Raw genomic sequence first — 7,124 nt, 5'->3', positions numbered from 1 at the left:
CTGTCTGGCCTGTACTGAGCTGTTCCTCCACAGTGTGTTCAGTATGGAGTAATGGAGTTGTAACTGTCTGGCCTGTACTGAGCTGTTCCTCACAGTGTGTTCAGTATGGAGTGATGGAGTTGTAACTGTCTGGCCTGTACTGAGCTGTTCCTCACAGTGTGTTCAGTATGGAGTAATGGAGTTGTAATTGTCTGGCCTGTACTGAGCTGTTCCTCCACAGTGTGTTCAGTATGGAGTAATGGAGTTGTAACTGTCTGGCCTGTACTGAGCTGTTCCTCACAGTGTGTTCAGTATGGAGTAATGGAGTTGTAACTGTCTGGCCTGTACTGAGCTGTTCCTCACAGTGTGTTCAGTATGGAGTAATGGAGTTGTAACTGTCTGGCCTGTACTGAGCTGTTCCTCACAGTGTGTTCAGTATGGAGTAATGGAGTTGTAACTGTCTGGCCTGTACTGAGCTGTTCCTCACAGTGTGTTCAGTATGGAGTAATGGAGTTGTTTATGTCCTCCTCTGAAGGAGCACTAAACTGCACAGTGCACACACTGCATGGCTTCTGGAGTCAGACTGGTTCCATGCTGAGAGGTGATAAGCTATTTAACGTGTTCATATACAGTTGCTATAACAACACCACCAGTCAGCTGTTTAACATGTTCATATACCAGCTACCTACTGGGACAAACCTGGACCTGAGACCTACCAGCTACCTACTGGGACAAACCTGGACCTGAGACCTACCAGCTACCTACTGGGACAAACCTGGACCTGAGACCTACCAGCTACCTACTGGGACAATTCTGGACCTGAGACCTACCATCTACCTACTGGGACAAACCTGGACCTGAGACCTACCATCTACCTACTGGGACAAACCTGGACCTGAGACCTACCATCTACCTACTGGGACAAACCTGGACCTGAGACCTACCAGCTACCTACTGGGACAAACCTGGACCTCCTCTCCTCTCCTCTCCTCTCCTCTCCTCTCCTCTCCTCTCCTCTCCTCTCCTCTCCTCTCCTCTCATTTACATTTACATCATTTAGCTCCTATCCAGAGTGACTTACAAATTGGTGCATTCACCTTATGATAGCCAGTGGGACAACCACTTTACAATATATATATATTTCCTCTCCTCTCCTCTCCTCTCTGTCCTGTAGTCTCTTAAACTGACTGGAAGACAGGGGGAGAACCGCCTCTCACACATTGATTAGTTGAAAGGACAGGGGAAGAATATTTTCTGAGAGGACAGAGGGAGAACCGTTTCCTGGCAGCTAGGAAGATGAGGAGGTTCTAGTCCATGAGATGGTTTCGTTTTCCCTGGTTGAGGAGAGAGACCACACAGTCTGAGACCAGCCCACTCATACCAAAGGTACAGGAACTGTCTGTCTGTCTGTCTGTCTGTCTGTCTGTCTGTCTGTCTGTCTGTCTGACAACCTGTATGCTGTTAGTTATATACTCACTGTACATCATACTGAATAGAGTTTACAGTCCCTTCAACGTTGCAAGCATAGAAAAACAATCTAGAAAGCACTTGCAACCTTTAACCCTGTCAATTTGACTGGTAAACACACGGGTACACTCACAATGGCTAGCAGTCCACCCATTATGCCATTCTTGACTTGAATGGGGGGACCTGTTCTATAGATTATATTTCTATGGTTGAGAGTAGGCTAAACCTAAAGACAATGACCACTATAGACTGAACTTGATAAGTTGTTTTGGTCTCAGGGAAACCTAATTGTGTATTGTCCGTCCTGTATTCCTCTCTGAAGACAGACACAGATAGAGAGTTGTCAGGAGTCCTTCAGGGGAGTGAGGACAGCAGCACAGAAGAACAGGCTCCAGAACCAGGACCTAATGATGGACCAGAGAACCAGGGTAGAACCAGGGAGGTAGAACCCAGAGCCCATAGCAGGCCCTTCTCCCTGAGCGACTGCCTTCTCAAGTACCTCCTGTTCTTCAGCAACCTCCTCTTCACGGTGCTAGGCCTGTTGGTCCTGGCCCTGGGTCTGTGGGGGCTCATCAACAAGGAATCCTTCGCTCAGGAGAAAATAGGACAGATCAGCACCGACCCCATGCTGGTGTTTGTGATGCTGGGCTTGGTGCTGTCCACCCTCTGCCTGTCAGGCTGTGTGGGGGCTCTGAGAGAGAACTGCTGCCTGCTCCAGGTCTTCTCAGCCACGGTGCTGGTCCTAGTAGTAGCCTAGGTCCTAGCGGCCATCTTGGCCTACAGCCTGCAGGGACAGATAGAGGGATACCTGAGGTCAGGTATGCTGGCTGCCATGGTGCGTTACCAGGATGACCTGGACCTGAGGTTCATCACAGATGAGATCCAGATAGGACTGCAGTGCTGCGGGGCCAACAACTACAGAGACTGGCAGGTCAACATGTGAGTGAGATGTGACTGACCAGACCACTGACATGATGACTTGTGATGACATGGTTCATTGACTGACACATAGCCTTGTGAACTGATGTCTGTCAATGGGGGTTGTTAGGGTTTCATCATTTTGATAATTTTGATAGTTTGATAGTTTTGATAGTTTTAAAAGAGATTTTATCTCAGAGAATAACCTGTATGAATAAAGATGAAATAAAATAAATAAAATATAAATCTGTCAAAGATGTTACAAAACTAGGGTTATTGCTTTTATGTCACATAACATTATCCAAGCAGCCAATTTGATTAGTTACAATCCTTGACTTCTCCCCTCCCACGTCCTCTCCCTCCCAGGTACTATAACTGCTCTGCCCCGGGGGTGCTGTCCTGTGGGGTCCCTGCTGTGTGGACCCCCTAGAGAACGTCACGGTGTGGAACTCCCAGTGTGGAGTAGGAGCCCAGCAGATGGATGAGTTCTCTGCCCAGAGCGTCATCTTCCTGGGGGGCTGTCTGGGGGGCATGTCCTGCTGGATAGAGCAGCACACAGAGCTGATAGGAGCTGTGGGTATCGTCCTACTGGGGGTTCAGATCATCACTCTGTTCATCACCACACGACGGACTGAAAACATCCAGTTCAGTAAAGCTACAAGATAACATCTAGTGGAGTAAAGCTACAAGATAATAACATCTAGTGGAGTAAAGCTACAATATAATATCTAGTGGAGTAAAGCTACAATATAACATCTAGTGGAGTAAAGCTACAACATAACATCTAGTGGAGTAAAGCTACAAGATAACATATAGCAGAGTAAAGCTACAAGATAACATCTAGTGGAGTAAAGCTACAAGATAATTATATCCAGTGGAATAAAGCTACAAGATAATTACATCCAGTGGAGTAAAGATACAAGACAACATCTAGTGGAGTAAAGCTACAAGATGATAACATCTAGTGGAGTAAAGCTACAAGATAATTACATTCAGTGGAATAAAGCTACAAGATAATTACATCCAGTGGAGTAAAGCTACAAGATAACATCTAGCGGAGTAAAGCTACAAGATAACATCCATCTGGTTTGGGCTTAGTGGGACTATCATTTGTTTTTCAACAGGACAATGACCCAACACACCTCCAGGCTGTGTAAGTGCTATTTTACCAAGAAGGAGAGAGATGGAGGGCTGCATCAGATGACCTGGACTCCACAATCCCCCAACCTCAACCAAATTGAGATGGTTTGGGATGAGTCGGATCGCAGAGTAAAGGAAAAGCATCCAACAAGTGCTAAGCAAATGTGGGAACTCCTTCAAGACTGTTGGAAAAACATTCCAGGTGAAGCTGGTTGAGAGAATGCCAAGAGTGTGCAAAGCTGCCATGAAGGCAAGGGGTGGCTATTTAAATAATCTAAAATCTAAAATATATGTTGATTTGGTTAACACTTTTTTGGTTACTACATGATTCCCTATGTGTTATTTCATAGTTGTGATGTCTTCACTATTATCCTACAATGTAGAAAATAGTAAAAATAAAGAAAAACCCTTGAATGAGTAGGTGTGTCCAAACTTTTGACTGGTACCGTATATATCTCTCTCTCACACACACATACACACACACACACACACACACACACACACACACACACACACACACACACACACACACACACACACACACACACACACACACACACACACACACACACACACACACACATGACATGACCTCATGTAATAGGAAAAGTATGATCTTGATTATTGCTCTATCCACCCTTTATGGTTGTGAGGTGTGTGCCAGGTGATAGTATTACCTCAAATTGACTTGGTCATTAAAATAATGAACTCAGCTCTTAAATCATTTATCTCCTGATTGATTTTGTTTGGTCTTATTTCCAATGTAATGATGGGCCCTTTTTCCAGTTAAGGAAGGAAGTAGATTTCTGATATCATGATTATTGTGTATATTCTCAATCAGTGTTATGGTAATAAGTATATCTGTGCCGATGTAGAGCAAAAGCCATCTTCAGTTAGTTGTTTGTTGTGATTGAATCAGTGAGTTTATGAGGCCGGTAACCTGAGCCAAGCTAAGCTCCTGGTCATCACAACCGATACAGCTGCTCCCAGTTACCACTCCACCCACACAGACAGATATGCACACTGAGGCATCTACAAAACCCCACCTTCAGCACTCAATACATCATGGACATGACGTATCAAAATGGCCGCTTGACAGTGAGTAGGAAAATACTATCTACAGTATAAAAGAATACAGGCCGTATAAATTGTATGCAATACATGCCATGGAGAATGGCTGTAAAGAGTTAACAATTCACAGATACATTATTGTAATACTGCAATAGGTAGTTATATAATACAGGACAACGTATTCAGAGTAGGGTGTGTCTAAGAGATTAGGAACCCTTGGAACTGCAGAACTATACTCTGGAAAAGAAGGATCAGACATTTATACAGCAGGTACTGGTAGTTGGGAAAAGAAGGATCAGACATTTATACAGCAGGTACTGGTAGTTGGGAAAAGAAGGATCAGACATTTATACAGCAGGTACTGGTAGTTGGGAAAAGAAGGATCAGACATTTATACAGCAGGTACTGGTAGTTGGGAAAAGAAGGATCAGACATTTATACAGCAGGTACTGGTAGTTGGGAAAAGAAAGATCAGACATTTATACAGCAGGTACTGGTAGTTGGGAAAAGAAGGATCAGACATTTATACAGCAGGTACTGGTAGTTGGGAAAAGAAGGATCAGACATTTATACAGCAGGTACTGGTAGTTGGGAAAAGAAGGATCAGACATTTATACAGCAGGTACTGGTAGTTGGGAAAAGAAGGATCAGACATTTATACAGCAGGTACTGGTAGTTGGGAAAAGAAGGATCAGACATTTATACAGCGGGTACTGGTAGTTGGGAAAAGAAGGATCAGACATGTATACAGCGGGTACTGGTAGTTGGGAAAAGAAAGATCAGACATTTATACAGCGGGTACTGGTAGTTGGGAAAAGAAGGATCAGACATTTATACAGCGGGTACTGGTAGTTGGGAAAAGAAGGATCAGACATTTATACAGCGGGTACTGGTAGTTGGGAAAAGAAGGATCAGACATTTATACAGCGGGTACTGGTAGTTGGGAAAAGAAGGATCAGACATTTATACAGCGGGTACTGGTAGTTGGGAAAAGAAGGATCAGACATTTATCCAGCAGGTACTGGTAGTTGGGAAAAGAAGGATCAGACATTTATACAGCGGGTACTGGTAGTTGGGAAAAGAAGGATCAGAAATGTATACAGCAGGTACTGATAGTTGGGAAAAGAAGGATCAGACATTTATACAGCGGGTACTGGTAGTTGGGAAAAGAAGGATCAGACATTTATACAGCGGGTACTGGTAGTTGGGAAAAGAAGGATCAGACATTTATACAGCAGGTACTGGTAGTTGGGAAAAGAAGGATCAGACATTTATACAGCAGGTACTGGTAGTTGGGAAAAGAAGGATCAGACATTTATACAACGGGTACTGGTAGTTGGGAAAATAAGGATCAGACATTTATACAGCGGGTACTGGTAGTTGGAAAAAGAAGGATCAGACATTTATACAGCGGGTACTGGTAGTTGGGAAAAGAAGGATCAGACATTTATACAGCAGGTACTGATAGTTGGGAAAAGAAGGATCAGACATTTGTACAGCGGGTACTGATAGTTGGGAAAAGCACTAGAATCCCTGAGTGAGTAAAGTGTCAATAGTTTAACTTAACATGGCAGAAAATCAGAAAGAACTGTCAGATGTCAGACAGAAATAAATCCCACAGGAGGAAGTATGTGTGGGAGACTTCACATTACACTAAAGGGAGAGGGAAGTAGACTGGCTAGTGTGTTAGTGGAACACTACAATGTAGTGGCTAGTGTGTTAGTGGAACACTAAAATGTAGTGGCTAGTGTGTTAGTGGAACACTACAATGTAGTGGCTGGTGTGTTAGTGGAACACTACAATGTACTGGCTAGTGTGTTAGTGAAACACTACAATGTATTGGCTAGTGTGTTAGTGGAACACTACAATGTATTGGCTAGTGTGTTAGTGGAACACTACAATGTAGTGACAATTGTGTTAGTGGAACACTACAATGTAGTGGCTAATGTGTTAGTGGAACACTACAATGTATTGACTAGTGTGTTAGTGGAACACTACAATGTATTGACTAGTGTGTTAGTGGAACACTACAATGTAGTGGCTAGTGTGTTAGTGGAACACTACAATGTACTGGCTAGACCACAACAATACAAAAACAAACAGTCAGGCAGCCCCCAAAATATGTTGTTGTTGTTGTTGTCTGACTCTGATCAGTCCAAATTCTGCTGTGATTGATCCAGTTGCTACAGAGACTCCCTCTTTAATTGTAGCTGACGACAGACAGAGAGGATTGTGGGTGTTGTAGAACTCAGATGATTCCGTACTGCGCCAGCTCATGCAGCTCCATGTGACTGTAAGCCTCCTAAGGGCAGATCTGAAATGGAAATTGGGTTTTTATTTTAGAAATACGGGCAGGATTCAATCTCCAATGTGTTTAAATCTAAAGGTAATTTCTGATTGAGCCGACATACAGTATGCAGCAGTTACCGTGAATGCAGTCTCAGCGAACGCTGCAACGGGGATCTACCATGAAACTTTGGTGATACGGAATGAATCCAGCCTTAAGTCTTGTTTTTCAATGTCAGTCAGCCAGAATTGTTATTTTATTA

The 7,124-nt window shown here is 43.7% G+C and overlaps 1 pseudogene across 1 annotated transcript; it reads left to right on the top strand.

The window, feature by feature from the left end:
• Positions 1–1,293: 1,293 nt before the first annotated feature.
• On the top strand, positions 1,294–3,030 carry LOC311103252 (tetraspanin-10-like; annotated as a pseudogene). Its single transcript has 3 exons — positions 1,294–1,365; positions 1,769–2,385; positions 2,731–3,030. The product of its transcript is annotated as a tetraspanin-10-like (transcript).
• The last annotated feature ends 4,094 nt before the right edge of the window (positions 3,031–7,124 follow it).

The sequence above is a fragment of the Coregonus lavaretus genome (genome assembly GCF_964263955.1).
Source record: "Coregonus lavaretus genome assembly, chromosome: 28".
In the NCBI taxonomy this organism is placed as follows: domain Eukaryota; kingdom Metazoa; phylum Chordata; class Actinopteri; order Salmoniformes; family Salmonidae; genus Coregonus; species Coregonus lavaretus.
The sequence above is the reverse complement of the archived record's forward strand: the minus strand, read 5'-3'. Positions and strand labels throughout refer to the sequence as shown.